The sequence below is a fragment of the Pinus tabuliformis genome, chromosome X (assembly GCF_031772625.1).
Source record: "Pinus tabuliformis cultivar Carrire ecotype Pingquan chromosome X, CPIR1, whole genome shotgun sequence".
Classification (NCBI taxonomy): Eukaryota; Viridiplantae; Streptophyta; class Pinopsida; order Pinales; family Pinaceae; genus Pinus; species Pinus tabuliformis.
Window position 1 is genome coordinate 1,354,375,484 of NC_142308.1, and position 17,452 is coordinate 1,354,392,935.

Sequence of the window (17,452 nt, forward strand, 5' to 3'; positions counted from 1 at the left end):
AAGGAGTAGTACTACCCTCTCAGAAGCTATGAGGATAAAAATGGACCACGCTGTGGCAAGGAAGGGACCAAGATGTGTCAGATTTTACCATTTTTTTCCATACCCTTCACACGAAGTTGGGTATCAAGGATTCTAAGAAACATTTGGTACTCAAGTACTGTGTCTACCTACACAGGCACATCCATGATGAAATGGAGTTCCTGGACATCTCCTCGCTTGGCACAGCCCGATACATTGTCAAGATTGAGTAGAAGTTTAAACAAAAGAATCAAGACTTTGGATCCACAAATACGAAGCAAGGGAAAGGCTTTCCCAAACCGCGGAACCGAGGACAAAGCCAAGATGGTGTGACCTAAGACAACCCATCAAAGCCGCAAGAAAAGAGCAACACCACAAAGTCAAAGAAGGACACAGGAAAGTGGTGTGAGTTCCATAGCAGCCCCACTCACAACACAAGTGAGTGTCGAGCCAAGCAGTTGCTAGTGGCTGAGTTGAAGGCTTCAAAATCAGATGCATGTTCTAACCCCAAGTTAGAACCCGACAAGAGGAATGGCAAAGGGAAGTAGATCATTGATGCGGAGCCTAGTGTCATTGTTGCCACCTCCAAGATTCAGAAGAATGAACCCAAGGATCCAAAGGAGTGAGAGTGTCTTTTCCACTCACAAATGTGTGTGAAGGGTTCACCACTACAATTCATTGTCGACAATGGAAGCCAAAAGAACCTCATTTTAGTATAGGTCATGGAAAAACAGGGCCTACTGACCATACCACACCTGCAACCATACAACATCAGGTGGCCTCACCAAGGACGAGATTTCCGAGTCCGCCAGCAGTGTCGCCTTCCCTACAACATCAAGCCCTTCATAGATGAGGTATTGTGTGATGTTGCACCTCTTGATGTTTGTGATGTATTATTAGGCCAACCATACTTGTGGAAGTGACATACTGTGTATGATTCAAGTCCTTGCACTGTTATTATTTCTTTGGGTAATTCATTATACAGGATACCAGAGGTAGCCCCACCTACCTCCACCTCTTTGATCTTTGTTAAGAAATGCAGGAAGATCATCTCCCAAACTAGCAAATTCATTTTCTTTCTAGTTCGCTCTCAAAGTAAGGGGAAGATCGTAGCCACATCCATGGCCCCCGGGAAGGGTTCCTCCATGCAATAGAAGCATGTCGATACAGTCATGAAATAATACAAGAACACCTTCTCCTAACCCACAGGGGTACCGTTGCACTGTCAGGTCAAATATTCGTTCGATCTTACTCCCAGAGCACCTCTACCCAACGGGCTGATATATCATCGCTCCATTCTAGAAAATTCCAAATATAAGCAGCGACATGATCAACATTGGGTGCCACACGAGTTTCAAGTGGGCAACAAAGTCTGGTTGCATCTATATAAAGAATTCCTTACAAGATCCCATTAGAAGCTCATACCACTCTGATATGGTTCTTACACCATTACCAAGGTTGTGGGAAACAATGCTTTGGAGCACAGAATTTCCCCATTCATTGTCTTACACTGAGTGTTCAATGTGGACCACCCTCAACCATGCTTCCCACCATCACTAGACACATTAGAGATTGCAAAACAGCTCACCAGGTACCAAGTTCAGCAGAAGTTTCCCCATCTCATGGAGGTACTCAACGCAATGGGGACCATTGCTTCCTAAGGGGGGAGGAATGATCTAGGTGGATGTTGGTAGCCAGCCACCTATCCCACTTAGAACCGCACAACTATCACTTTCATTTTTTTAGTTTCCTTAATTGTAGCACAATTTACTATTTTTGCATTTTTTTGCATCCTAAACTTCCGGCGCTGTTTTGAGGCCCTAAACGACGTTTTTTGAGAAAACCGAGAGCAACAAGGGTTGTCAACTAATGTTTCTCATTAAAAAGTTGTAGTCCTCAAATAGATATTTCTAACAAGGTATTGTGCACGTCAAATGAAGATCATATGCCAAAGTTACGACCCCGAGAAGTTGATGTACCAGTTTACCCAAACAGGGCCCATAGTTTGGCGCTTCATCTCCTAGGGTTATGTTTTTGGATGTTTAGGGTTTTCCATTGTTTTTCAACAATAAATAGGCCTTTGAGCCTCATTGTAACACAATTCAGAGGCATGTAGCCACCACATCTCTCCTCAGAAATAAACTATCATTGCTTAAGCTAGTTTATTTCCATTCGTGTTTGTAAGAATATTTCAATATTTTACATTAATGAAATGAAGTGTTATTTCTACTGCATTTCTGTATTTATGGTTATATTTGTAATTTGTTGCATTCTTGTTTAAATCTGGATCAAAATTATAAATGTAATACTAGTTCAAGGCATCCATACAACTGTAGACTCCAGGTTGCTCTTAAAACAAGACTTTTATGACAAAGAGATGTTTTCCTGCAAATTTTTTCTAGAGCTCTTGCAGATGCTTGTATGGGAAATCACTTCGGCCTTATCAATATTGGAACAGGTTCTCAAGTTTTATCCAAATGATCGCATAAACAATGAAATCATTTTATTTATTACACCTGAACTTTGTATGTATTGCAACATTTTTGGAAATGATAACTCTAATATTCCTAATCATGGTGATCTAATAGCTACATTTTAAAGAATTGTTGCAAGCTTTGAGTATTGGCTGGCTCACATGTTGTTACTTTCAAAGGTCCCAAAAAAAAGTTGAATCATGCTAAGCTTTTGAACAACTGTTTGGAATTTTTAAATGAACAATAGCATTTCGTGGTTTGTGCATGTGCTCATGAACAACTCAATTCCACAATGAACACTAAAAGTGATGTGCAAGTTCATGTTGTTGGGGACCTTAATGCTATGCTACAACAAGAGATGCTTGTCAACACTATTGAAATGAAGGAATATGACACCGCACCAATAAAATTTGACAGGGTTTCAGAGATCTCATTAAACAAATTTTTGAAAATTGATGCTATAGGTTATGATGCCTTACAAATTTTTCAAGTTGATAAGCATCTAAGCAGCATGGGCATTGGAAAAGACAAGGAAGGATTTTTGTTATTTGGCATGTTTAACAATTGTTTCATTGTCATGGTTGATGTCTCTTAAGGACTTGATTCTTAAGGCTATATTAGATCTCAACATTTTGAATGGTTGTTTCAACACTATACCACTACTCTATCATTGTGACGAAATGATGTCAATATTGCACAACACTTTGAAATCTGTGAAAGATATTCCACACCTACTCGAGATTTTGGTGTCCAGGTTATTTTTAAACATTGGATGATTGGCCAACAATTTCAAAGATTATGAGTTCCATTTTACGTACAAGGAAAAAATTTTAAATTGGGATTTTAGAAAGACAACATGAGCATGTAGAAATGTTCAACTTGAATATTGTAAGATAGGATTTTACATGCATTACAATTGAGCTTGTCCATATCTATGAAGTTTGAACTCATAAATGGAGTCTTTGACTTTAATCAAAGCAATAGAAACAAATATAGAATGATGATTGCATTTGACATTTTTCTAGAGTTGGATGAATTGAAGGAAATATATGAGGGCTTGCTGGAGGAGATTTTAGAACTTGAGCTAAAATGCCTCCAATGCCAAGTTAATAATACCAAACACAGGTCCATTGTGTATATACCTCAAATTGGTTATCAATTGTGCCTTTCTGAACTAAAACTCAACAATAGTGAATTGGAAAATCTTAAAGACCTAGAGTTTGCTTATGTAGGTGAAAAGGAACATCAGGTAGCATACTTTTATCGTACTTCAAAGACAAACGAGTTGGATCTTCTTCTAGGAGACATCTATCATAAAATGTTAGATATGGAAAGACCCATAATAAGAGATTTTGAATTGCATCTTTATCCTTTCTCAATGCATTTTCATATGACATTAAAGCTTGTTGCAGCGTTGGACTGCATGCTCTCGTTGGCATTAGTCGCACATTAGTACATGTATGTAAGGATAGTGCTCACTTCAGAGGATGTACTTGAGATATTAAAAAAAAGAAAAGAAAGAAAACAATGAAAGCACTCATTTTCTGTAGGGAATAATGCCTTCTCCCTCTCAGAAACCCCTGCAAGCATTGACAGCCTGACTATACAGAATGTTGATGGCACTATTGTCATTGTGATCAAAAGTTCAATACATAAAAAATTGGATACTAAGGAATCTAATCTATCTTGAACTGGTTTCCTATGCATGCTAAATAGGGTAGACCCAAACTTTGGGTGCATCACCAATGTTAACATGTAGAGGCCTCTATTACCCTTCATTTGTGAAATGGATTAGATGTAAGGTGAAAATCACACTTCTTGCAGCTCACATAGTTTTCAAGGCATATGCATATTGTTGCATGAAGAGTAGGCATGACATTACAGAATATCAGGTATTTGTACCCTTTTTTTCAAATGACCCAACCCTCCTTGAACAATGTTGTATTGGGCTTCACCAAAATCATACACTTCTACATACGTGTGTTCTCTCAAAGGAGTACAAGCTATTTCTAGATGGAACTCAATCAATAGCCATTGGATCAGTTGTTCTACCATATCTACATGAAGTCAAACCAATTATTCTTCAATCTAGCACTTTGGATGCAACCCCAACTTAGTTTGGGCATGGAAACCCTTACACCCAAAATACCAAAGAAATGAATTCACTGGATACCAACACGTCTAGTTGCATCATGGTTCAATTGGGAATACAAGATTTTAGTTTTCTTTGGGGCCTTGCAATACTGATTTTATGTGACCAATACCATGCAAAATCATTACCATCCTCCAGCTCCTGCATCTACATTATAAATGGAAAACTAGCTCAAGACATCCATACAAATGTAGACGCCAGGTTTCTCTCAAAACAAGACTTTTATGACAAAGAGATGCTTTCCTGCAAATTTTATCTGGAGCTCTTACAGATGCTTATATGGGTAGTCACATTAGTCTTATCAATCTTGGAACAGGTTCTCAAGTTTTATCTGGATGATCGCATAAACAATGAAATCTTTTTATTTATTGCACCTGAATTTTTTATGTACTACAACATTTTTGGAAATGATAACTTTGATATTCCTAATCATGGTGATCTAATAGCTACCTTTTCAATAATTGTTGGAAGCCTTGAGCATTGGTTGGTTCATGGGTTGTTATGTTCAAAGGTCCCAAAAAATAGGTTGAAGCATGCTAAGCTTTTGAACAAGTGTTTGGAATTTTTGAATGAACAAGAGCATTTGGTGGTTTGTGAATTTGCTCATGAACAACTCAATTATATGATGAACATTGAAAGTGATATGCAAGTTCATGATGTTGGGGACCTTCTTGCTATGCTACAAAAAGAGATGCTTGTCAACACTATTGAAATGAAGAAATATGACACCACACCAATAAAATTTGATAGGGTTTCATAGATCTCATTAAACAAATTTCTGAAAATTGATGCTACAGGTTATGGTGCCTTGCAAATTTTTCAAGTTGATAAGCATCCAAGCAGCATGGGCATTAGCAAAGAAAAGGAAGGATTTTTGTTATTTGGCATGTTTAACAAATATGTCATTGTCATGGGCTAACGTCTTTTAAGGACTTGATTCTTAAGGCCTATATTAGATCTCAACATTTTGAATGGTCATCTCAACACTATACCACTGCTCCATCATTGTGACGAAATGATGTCATCCCTACACAACACTTTAAAATCTCTAAAAGATATTCCACATCTACTCGAGATTTCATTGTTCAAGTTATCTATCAACATTGGATGATTGGACAACAATGTCAAAGAGTATGAGCTCAATTTCACATACAAGGAAAATTTTTGAGATTGGGATTTCTGAAAGACAGCATGAGCATGCAGGACTGTTTAATTTGAATATTGTAAGACAGGATTTTACATGCATTACAATTGAGCTTGTCCATATATATGAAGTTTGAACTGATAAATTGAGTCTTTGAATTTAATCAAAGCAATAGAAACAAATATAGAATGATGATTGCATCTGACATTTGTCTAGAGTTGGGTGAATTGAAGGAAATGTACGAGGGCTTGCTTGTGGAGATTCCAGCAATTGAGCTAAAATGACTCCCATGCCATGCTAATAATCCAAAAAATGAGTCCATTGTGTATATACCCCAAATTGGTTATCAATTGTGCCTTTATGGACTAAAACTAGGCGATAGTGAATTAGAAAATATTAAAGACACATAGTTTGCTTGTGTAGGTGAAAAGGATCATCAAGGAGCATAATTTTATTGTAATTCAAAGACAAAAGAGCTAGATATTCTTCTAGGAGACATCTATCATAAAATTTTTGATATGGAAAGAGCCATAATAAGAGATTTGGAATTGCATCTTTAGCCTTTCTCAATGCATTTGCATATGACATCATCGTTCATTGGGGAGCTGGACTGCATGCTCTCGTTGGCATTAGTTGCACACCAGTACATGTATGTCAGGTGAGTTCTCACTACAGAGGATTCAATTGAGATAAAAAAAAATAAAAAAAAAATTAAAGCACTCATTTTCTGTGGGGAATAATTCTTTCTACCTCTCAAAAACCCCCGCAATCATTAGTAGCCTACATATACAGAATGTTGATGGCACTATTGTCCCTGTGATCAGAAGGTCAATACATCAAAAATTGGAGACTAAGGAATCTAATTTATTCTGGATTGGTTTCCTCTTTTTTCTAAAGAGGGTAGACTCAAACTTTGGTTGCATCAACACTGTTAACATCTAGAAGCCTCTATCACCCTTCATTTGTAATATAGATTAGATGTAAGGTGAAAATAAGACTTCTTGCACCTCACCCAGTTGTCAAGGCATATGCATATTGTTGCATGAAGAGCAGGCCTGACATTACAAAATATCAGGCATTTGTACCATTTTTTTCAAATGACCCAACCCACCTTGAACAATGTTGAATTGGGCTTCTCTAAAATCATACACTTCTACATATGTGTGTGCTCTCAAAGGAGTACAAGGTATTTCTGGATGGCACTCAATCAATAGCCATTGGATCAATTGTTCTACCATGTCTACATGAAGTCAGACCAATTATTCTTCAATCTAGCGCTTTGGATACAGCCCCAATGAAGTTTGGGCATCGAAACACTTACACCCAAAATACCAAAGAAATGAATTCACTGGATACCAACACGTCTGGTTGCATTTTAGTTTTCTTTGGGGCCTTGCAATACTGATTTTCTGTGAGCAATATCATGCAAAATCATTACCATCCTCCAACTCCTACATCTACATTGTAAATGGGAAATTAGCTCAAGACGTCCATGCAAATGTAGACTCCAGGATGCTCTCAAAACAAGACTTTTATGACAAAGAGATGTTTTCCTACAAATTTTGTCTAGAGCTCTTGCAGATGCTTATATGGGCAGGTCACTTTAGTCTTATCAATCTTGGAATAGGTTCTCAAGTTTTCTCTGGATGATCACATAAACAATGAAATCTTTTTATTTATTGCACCTGAACTTTGTATGTACTGCAAAATTTTTGGAAATGATAACTCTGATATTATGGTGATCTAATAGCTACCTTTTTAGGAATTGCTCGAAGCCTTGAGTATTGGTTGGCTCACAGGTTGTTACTTTCAAAGGTCCCAAACAATAGGTGGAAGCATGTTAAGCATTTGAACAAGTGTTTGGAATTTTTTAATGAACAAGAGCATTTGGTGGTTTGTGCATGTGCTCATGAACAACTCAATTCCATGATGAACATTGAAAGTGATGTGCAAGTTTGTGCTGCTGGGGACCTTCTTTCTAGGCTACAACAATAGATGCTTGTCAACACTATTGAAATGAAGGAATATGACACCACACCAATAAAATTTGACAGGGTTTCAGAGATCTCATTAAAAAAAATTATGAAGTTGATGCTTCAGGTTATGATGCCTTGCAAATTTTTCAAGTTGATAAGCATCCAAGCAGCATGGATATTGGCAAAGAAAAGGAATTATTTTTTTTATTTGGCATGTTTAACAACTGTGTCATTTTCATCAGCTAACGTCTTTTAAGGACTTGGCTCTTAAGGCCTATATTAGATCTCAACATTTTGAATTGTCATCTCAACACTATACCACTGCACCATCACTGTGATGAAATGATGCCAGCCCTGCACAACACTTTGAAAAATGTGAAAGATATTCCACATCTACTCAAGATTTCAGTGTTTAGGTTATCTATCAACATTGGATGATTAGACAACAATGTCAAAGAGTATGAGTTCCATTTTACATACAAGGAAATTTTTTGAAATTGGGATTTCAAAAAGATAGCATGAGCATGCAGGAATGTTCAATTTGAATATTGTAAGATAGACTTTTACATGCATTACAATTGAGCTTGTCCATATCTATGAAGTTTGAAATGATAATGGGATTCTTTGACTTTAATCAAAGAAATAGAAACAAATACAAAATGATGATTGCATCCAAGAGTTGTCTAGAGTTGGATGAATTGAAGGAAATATACGAGGACTTGCTTGAGGAGATTTCATCACTTGAGCTGCAATGCCTCCCATGTCAAGCTAATAATCCCAAACACGGGTCCATTATGTATATACCTCAAATTGGTTATCAATTATGCCTTTCTAGAGTTAAACTCGATGATAGTGAATTGGAAAATCTTAAAGACACGGAGTTTGCTTGTGTAGGCAAAAAGGAACATCAAGAAGAGTACTTTTATCGTACTTCAAAGACAAAAGAGTTGGATCTTCTTCAAGGACACATCTGTCATAAAATTTTAGATATAGAAAGACCCATTATAAGATATTTGGAATTACAGCTTTAGCCTTTCTCAATGAATTTTCATATGACATCAAATTTCATTGGGGAGCTAGACTGCATGCTCTTGTTGGCATTAGTTGGAAACCATTACATGTATGTCATGCCAGTGCTCACTACAGAGGATGCACTTGAGATAAAAAAAGGAAATCCCTCTTTTTTTGTAGGGAATAATGCCTTCTCCCTGTCAGAAACCCCTGCAAGCATTGACAGCTTGCCTGTATAGAATGTTGATGGCACTATTGTCCTTGTGATCAAAAGGTCAATACATAAAAAATTGGGCACTAAGGAATATAATCTATCCTAGACTAGTTATGTCCAAATTGCTTATAGCAGAAAACCATTAGACAATGAGGAAAGGGATCCTATTAAGTTCAACCTTGGAGTATTAGCAAATAGCAAAGTGGCAACAAAAGAAGTGGAAGATGTCAAACATAATGTCACATAGGAAAATGTCACACATAATGTGAGGGTACCCAAAGAATATTTTTGAATTAATGGAAACATGGAGTTAATGATGGTCATCCATATATTCTCAATCAAATAAGCCTAGATTATTTATGCCCTCATGGACTTTCATGTGCTATACTACAAAAATAGCTTTCTATCAAGACAACATCAACACCTATATCTACTCATTTGTGAGAATATTCCTAGAAATCCACAATAAAAGATGTTGTGGCTCCAAAAATTTACAGGTTGGATAAGTCCTCACAATATATGTGGAGTCTTTTGTAATACAAAAGTTTATTCAAAACTTGTTCCCATAGTAAATTTGGGCAATTGTGTTTCTACTGTTTTCAAAAATTTTGTTATTCCTATACTCCTATGTTAGACTAGTTAGTTTGCAATGCATTTATAGTAGCTTTTCATTTACACATTAATTATTGTATCATTCCATTTCCCAGTTTCCTAGAAATTTGTATGTGGCATTTTTAAACATTTACCATTTCCCAATTCCAAATGCACTTTTTGATTCCTGGTGGCAAGAATCACATTAAGTGGAAATATTTTGCTATTGAATTGTGTTTGTATGGTGAAGCACAGATCTTAAAAGCGTATATATGGTAGTTGTCCATTCTTCCCAACCCAAATTGTCCTGCAATGATATTGTACCACCACTTGTTTCTACAAAGGAGTTGCAATCAATCCAGTATGACAAAGATGACACCATAGTGCATGGCTTTATGACTCATATTCTAACAGAAATTATATCAAATGATAGAACAAAATCATAGGTTGAAGTACTTTGTCCACTTAAAAAGCATCTAATACTAGCCAACAAGATGGAAATTCAATAGTGAGGTAGATGGAATGCTAAGCCACCACCATTGTTCCATTCCTTCAATGCTCTCAATAAATTCCTATCTTATTTGTTGGAGAAGGGCCATTTCATAGGAAAGGGGAAAGAAAACTTTAGGAAATATTATCAAACCATGTAGCACATATCCTAGTCTTCACTCTCAAAAAGGACTTCCATTTTTTTTACTAGCATAAATTCCCATTACCTCCAAGGACAACACTTTAATTACTAAATGAGAGTTACAAAAATACTTAGACAAATTACAGGACAAATCATACTAAAAGACATTTACCTATAGAATTTGGTTCTTTAAATAAAGAAGAAGTTCCTTCCATATTTTCGACAAATAATGTAACTTCCCACTACCTAGAGAGACAGTACTCTAATTACTAAATGGAAGTTACAAAACCACTTGGACACATTAGAGGATAATACATATTAAAATACATGTCCCTATTAATGGAGATAGTAATGGGCCCAAAAATTTCTTATAATCTAGATTAAAACACCCATGATCTTCTCCCTACTCAGTGAAATTGTCTCAACTTTTCAATAAACAATTTTCACCATATTTACAGACCATAAAAAGTCATAAAACAATCTTAATCTCGTTCTGATGTAATTGGATTAATACAGATAGTAGAGATATGTCCTTACATATTGTGAATTGGCCTTTACTAGTTGTTGAAGCAGAACAATGATATGCTACCAATGGTCCTCGCTTGTTCTATTGAAGAGGAAATGTCATCCATATAAGTTATTGCATGATTAGTCAAAATCTCAACTATATTTCATCTTTTTGATAGTTCGTCAACACAATTTATAATTGTAATGATTTCAAGATGTACAATTTTCTAAACTATTTCAATGTCCTCTAAAAGGAGGTAGCAAAATAACCTACTTTTTTACTTTATTTTAAGTAAGGAGCAAAGTATAAGAGATGAAGGAGGCTTTCTAGTCATACAAGTATTCACAGAATCATAACTCCACCCTTTTTATTTCCAATCTCGGTATTCTCTCATTTATACTCTTGAGCTTTAGAAGCAACTAGTTTTTATTGACCTCAATAATCCTTTGATCTTCTAGAAACTATTAGGTTCCTATACCAATAGGAGTCATAATTTTGAATCACTAAGATTAAGCCTTGTAATATTGTGTTATGAAACCAGCTCACAAAAAGATAGAAAAGAGAGATCCACGCCTTAGAATTCAGCCTCTTCGAGGGGGCAACCTCCTTTACATTACATAAATGAACAATTCTTGGATGATACAAATGAAAAAACCTCCTTTCTATATATAGGAGTCTATGGAGTCACAATATAATCCAGCCGACCTAACAATAATAATATAAAGCCACAAAAATAACAATAGAGGGATTCTATGGGCACATTAATAACAATATGGGGGTAATGGGGGCACAACAATATAAATAAGGGGTATAACTACAATAGTAATGGGGTAATCACTAGTATTATAGGGACCCAACATGCCCCTCTCCTTCAAAAAAGTGTTGTCCTCAACGCTTGAGTAGTTCTGGATACTTCTGCATAAAATTCTCATCCTCCCATGTGGAATCTTCAGCGGATAAGTTCTTCCACTTGATAAGATACTCTGAAATTGATCGATTTCGTAGCTGTCGAGTTCTTGTTTCTGTGACTGCTTCCGGTTCCAATATAATTTTTCCTTCCTCGTCAAGTTCTGGCAATATTGTTTGAACTGGGAGCTTGTCGCCTATAACCTTCTTTAAACATGAAACATGGAAAACTGGGTGCAATCGAGAAGCTGCAGGAAGCTCCAATTTGTATGCCATAGTACCAATCTTTTGCAACACCTTGTACGGACCATAATACTTTGGTGATAATTTATTATCCTTCTTAGCTTGCTTGAGGGACATTTGCTTATATGGTTGTAGCCGTAGGAATACCCAATCACCTACATCAAAACTTCTTTCACTGCGATGTTGATCTGCCTGTTGTTTCATTCTATTCTGTGCCAACACGAGGTTATCCTTTAAGAGTTGGAGGACTTGTTGTTGATGTTCGATGTGATGTTCCACTGCCTGAACCTTAGAATTTTCTCTTAAATATGATGTGATGGATGGTGGTTGATACCCATAAAGTGCCATAAATGGGGTCATTTTTGTTGCTGTATGGAAGGAAGTGTTATACCACCATTCAGCCAGAGGCAACCATTTGACCCATTGTGTCTGTTTATCAGATACAAAGCAACGAAGATATCCTTCCAAACATTTGTTTACTATCTCAGTTTGCCCATCAGATTGAGGATGATAAGATGAGCTATGAGCTAACTGAGTACCAAGACAAGAAAATAATTCTGTCCAAAAATTTCCAGTGAAAATGGGATCTCTGTCACTTACAATAATCTTTGGGTTTCCATGTAGCTTTTGAATTGTTTCCATAAATGCAGTAGAAACTGTACTGGCTTTAAATGGATGTGATAATGCACAAAAGTGTGCATACTTGGTAAGTCTGTCAACTACCACCATGATGACACTCTTTCCCTCAGACTTGGGTAAACCTGTGATAAAATCCATTGAAACCTCCTCCCAACGTTGGCTTGGAATGGATAAAGGTTGTAATAGACCCGGTGTCTTAATTGTTTCAACTTTATTTTGTTGGCAAACCAAACATTCTGCCACAAACTTTTGAATATCTGATTTAAGGCCATCCCAAAAAAATTCCTTCTTAACCCTGTGGTAAGTTTTTAAAAATCCTGAGTGCCCTCCTAAGGGAGAAGTGTGCAATTCCATAAGAATCTTTTGTTTTAGCTGGGAATTCTTACAGAGGTATAAGCGATCTTTGTACCATAACGAATCATTTTTCCAGCTAAATGTATCAGACGTACTGGAATCTTGTTGTAGCTTTCGAATAAGTGCCCACACTTCTTCGTCATTCTTCCATTCCTCCCTTGCTTCGTTTATCCAATCTGGTTGGATAATAGAAATGGCACAACAATGCTTCCACATCCTCATCCTTTCTTGAGAGTGCATCTGCCACCACATTTTGCTTCCCTTTTTTGTAGATGATTTCAAAGTCATAACCCAACATCTTTGTGACCCACTTTTGTTGCTCTTCAGAGGATAATCTTTGTTCTAAAAAGTATTTAAGGCTATCATGATCCGTTTTTACCTTGAAGTGTCTTCCCATTAGGTAGGGTCGCCATTTCTTAAGTGCATGGAGTATTGCCAACATTTCCTTCTCATAAATAGCTTTGCTTAAAAACTTTCCCTTGATTGGACGACTTTCAAAAGCAATGGGTCTTTCATCTTGCATTAGAACAGCACCAATTCCATTTCCTGAAGCATCACATTCCACAATAAAGGTTTTTGTGAAGTCCGGTGTAGCTAAGACCGGTGCTTGGCACATTGCCTCTTTAAGATGTTCAAAGGCCTTTGTTGCTTCCGGAGTCCATGAAAATGCATCTTTCTTCAATAATGTTGTTAGAGGTGCTGCTATTCTCCCATAATTCTTAACAAACTTGCGATAATACCCTGTCAACCCAAGAAATCCTCGCAGATGCTTTATGGATGTGGGGATTTTCCATTCCTTAATGGCTTTAATTTTGCTAGGGTCTACCTTAACTCCTTCATGAGATACAATATGACCCAAATATTCCACCTCCTGGACTCCAAAGAAACATTTGGATCTTTTTGCATATAATTGTTTCTCCTCCAATAGTTGTAGCACCCTGTCAACATGTTCAACATGATCCTTCCAAGACTTGCTGTAGATTAGTATATCATCAAAAAATACTAACACAAATTTTCTAAGGAATGGTTTGAAAATTGAATTCATCAAACCTTGAAATGTTGAAGGTGCATTGGTAAGGCCAAAAGGCATGACCAAAAATTCATAATGACCCTCATGAGTTCTAAATGCCGTTTTCGGAATGTCTTCAATCTTCATTCTGATTTGATGATATCCTGAACGAAGATCCAACTTGGTGAAGTAAATTGATCCATGCAATTCATCCAGTAATTCATCAATGACAGGAATGGGGAACTTATCTTTAATAGTGAGCTTGTTGAGCTCCCTATAATCCGGACACATGCGCCATGATCCATCCTTCTTGTGCACCAATACTACTGGAGCAGAGAAAGAACTTTGACTCGGTTGAATTATACCAGCCTCTAGCATTTCTGCAACCATACGTTCAATTTCACTTTTTTGGACATAGGGATATCTGTACGGCCTGATGTTTGGAGGAACACTTCCTGGAATCAGATGAATAGCATGATCATGATCACGCATAGGTGGGAGACCTTTGGGAGTCTCAAATACCTTGGAATGATTGTCCAGGACTTTTTGGAGATCTGGAGAAATAGATGATTCCAATGTGGAAACATCTAGCGAACATAATTGTGCAATTACACCTCTTTGCTCCTTTTTTAGAAGCTTTGTCATACCATTAGAGCTGATTATCTTTCCTGGTTTCCCTGCAATACCCCTTAATTCAACTTCCTTTCCTTCCACAGAAAATTTCATGAAAAGTTCTTGAAAATTAAAAGCTATTGTACCCAAGGATTGTAGCCATTGGACTCCTAGTACAACATCAGCACCTCCCATTGGAATGGAAAGCATTGGGCTAGTCAATACATATTCTCCCATGGATAGCTTGATATTATGGCACTTTCCAGAGCAATTTATTGTTCCTCCATTTGCAATCATCACTTGACACTCTGGTGCTGGATATAGGAAGCAATTCAATTCTTTTGCTACCCTACAATGAATAAAATTGTGGGTGCTTCCTGAATCAATCAACACTATTACCTTTTTCTTCTTGATTTGTCCTTCTATCTTGATGGTTTGAGGAGTGGTAATTCCCGCCAATGCATTACAAGATATGGTCGGATTTATTTGTTCTTCATCTAGGCTTTGTTCCTGGAGTATATCCTCTTCTTTTGACCTTTCTTGCTCCTTTTCTTCTTCCTCTTCACAATCTATGTAGAATAATTTCTTCTCAGCACACTTATGACCTTTAGTGTATTTGCTATCACAACTGTAACAAAGCCCTTTTGCTCTTTTTTCTTCCAATTGTTGTGGTGTCAACCTTATAGGTTGTGGAAGACTAGGGGCAACAACACTTCCGTCTTTATAGTTGTGAGTGGTATGCTTCCTGGTTGCCATAATTTTGCTTTCCATTTTTCTTGCTAACCTGAATGCCTTCTCTAATGAATCAGGTTCCCAAAGGCGAACATCATGTTGGATATTATCCTTTAAAGACCCTATGAACACATCAATCCTATGCTCCTCTGGAATATCTTTTACCCTTATGTTCAATTTTTGGAACTCCTCAATGTGCTCCATTATTGAACCCTTTTGTTTGAGACTTATCAATTGGCTAAAAAAAGTGTTGCTTTTTGTATCCTCATAATGTGCTATCAATTCTTCCGTAAAAATTGCCCAAGTGATAAATTGTTTACGAGAGCAAAGCCATTGATACCATACAAACTGATTTGGTTCCAAATATAAAGTTGCCATACGTACCTTTTGTGTGTTTTGCACATTATTGAGATCGAAGAATTGCTCCATCTGTAATATCCATGTGGCGGGATCCTTGCCATCAAACTTCCTCATATCGATTTTTGGAATATGGTGATTCTTCGATCCAACATTAGATCTATGGAATCATGATTAACATTTCTTTTGTTCTCATCATGAGTTTCCTTTACTACCCTTTCACCATTAGTGACCATTTCTTGTAGCAACTTATTCATATTTATCTTCAATTCGTCCATGTCTGTCTTCAAATCTATCTTCAAATCATCCATCTTAGCTTCCACGTCAATCATCTTAGCTTCTACACCTTTCTTTAAATAGTCCATCTTAGCTTCTACACCTTTCTTTAAACCATCCATCTTAGCTTCTACATCTTTCTTTAAACCATCCATCTTAGATTCTGTTCCTTTTGTGCAAGGGACATTTGTTGCACTTGTTCTTGTAATTTTGATATATCATGTAGCATTTCTTCCTCTTCTTCATGAGTCATGCTAGAGCTTTCAGGTTCCTTACTAGGTGTTTGCATTTTCTTTCCTCGGGGCATCAGTTACCGATAATAATGCTTTACTATGCCCTTTGAATTCCTTCAAACCAAGCTTATGCAAAAATAAAAAAAAAAACTACACACCTTTTTTCACTTTGTAGAAGCCTGATATTGAATCTGATGTATCTCTGTAATTTCGAATCATCTCAGTTCTGAAATTGTGACCTGTAGTAGCCTTCTATGTCCTCTTTCCAATGCCACTAGTCTGAACCAAATTGGATTCTCCAAGAAAGAGTTATGCCCAATCTCCCACAGTGACCTGATTATAGACTAGTTCAGTAGAGCGAACTTGTATGAAGTGCCACGTGTCACTGTTTCAACCTTTGACTCTGAAAAATATATAAACAAAAACTACAGTCCGTCCTCTTTCTGTACCTTCTTACGAAATTTCAATCCGATGCTCAGAAAGAAAGTTATGACGATTTTTCCCAGGTCACCTGTTTTGAATGTAATTCAGGAGTCTGCAAAAAGACCAACTTCCTCAGATCATATCTCCGAAAATATCGCGCGAAAAGCTCTGAAATTTGGACCCAAGGTTCAGCGCGATTTCTTCTCAAATGGGTTTTTTTTGCGACTTCTGAAACGTCACAGAAAAAAGTTATAGCGAAAATGCCACGATGACCTGTTTGGAGCAGCGAAACCCTAGAATCCAAAGCTCTGATACCAAATGTTATGAAACCAGCTCACAAAAAGATAGAAAAGAGAGATCCACGCCTTAGAATTCAGCCTCTTCGAGGGGGAAACCTCCTTTACATTACATAAATGAACAATTCTTGGATGATACAAATGACAAAACCTCCTTTCTATATATAGGAGTCTAAGGAGTCACAATATAATCCAGCCGACCTAACAATAATAATATAAAGCCACAAAAATAACAATAGAGGGATTCTATGGGCACATTAATAACAATATGGGGGTAATGGGGGCACAACAATATAAATAAGGGGTATAACTACAATAGTAATGGGGTAATCACTAGTATTATAGGGACCCAACATATTGTACATACCTTTTCTTTCTACAAATGTTTTCCATATAAAAAATTAAAAAATGTAAAGAGGGTATGTCCTAAAAGAAATATCAAAGCACAAAAAGAATAAGAAAAGGTTAAAAAATGAAAATATATGAACCCCAAAAACAAAAAGAGATCATGAAAGTGTGTAAGTCTAAATGCCACTACTATTTTACTGTTTTACTGTCTTAAATAATGGTTGTGTGCAACTTTTCATTCATGCCACAAACCATGGTAATCAAACTGTTTAATCTTGATCATATCATGCTTTGAATTTTATGTT

The 17,452-nt window shown here is 36.7% G+C and overlaps 1 pseudogene; it reads left to right on the forward strand.

Annotated features, from left to right (window-relative positions):
* Positions 1 to 4,684: 4,684 nt before the first annotated feature.
* LOC149145102 (DNA mismatch repair protein MSH5-like) lies at positions 4,685 to 6,528 on the forward strand (annotated as a pseudogene).
* The last annotated feature ends 10,924 nt before the right edge of the window (positions 6,529 to 17,452 follow it).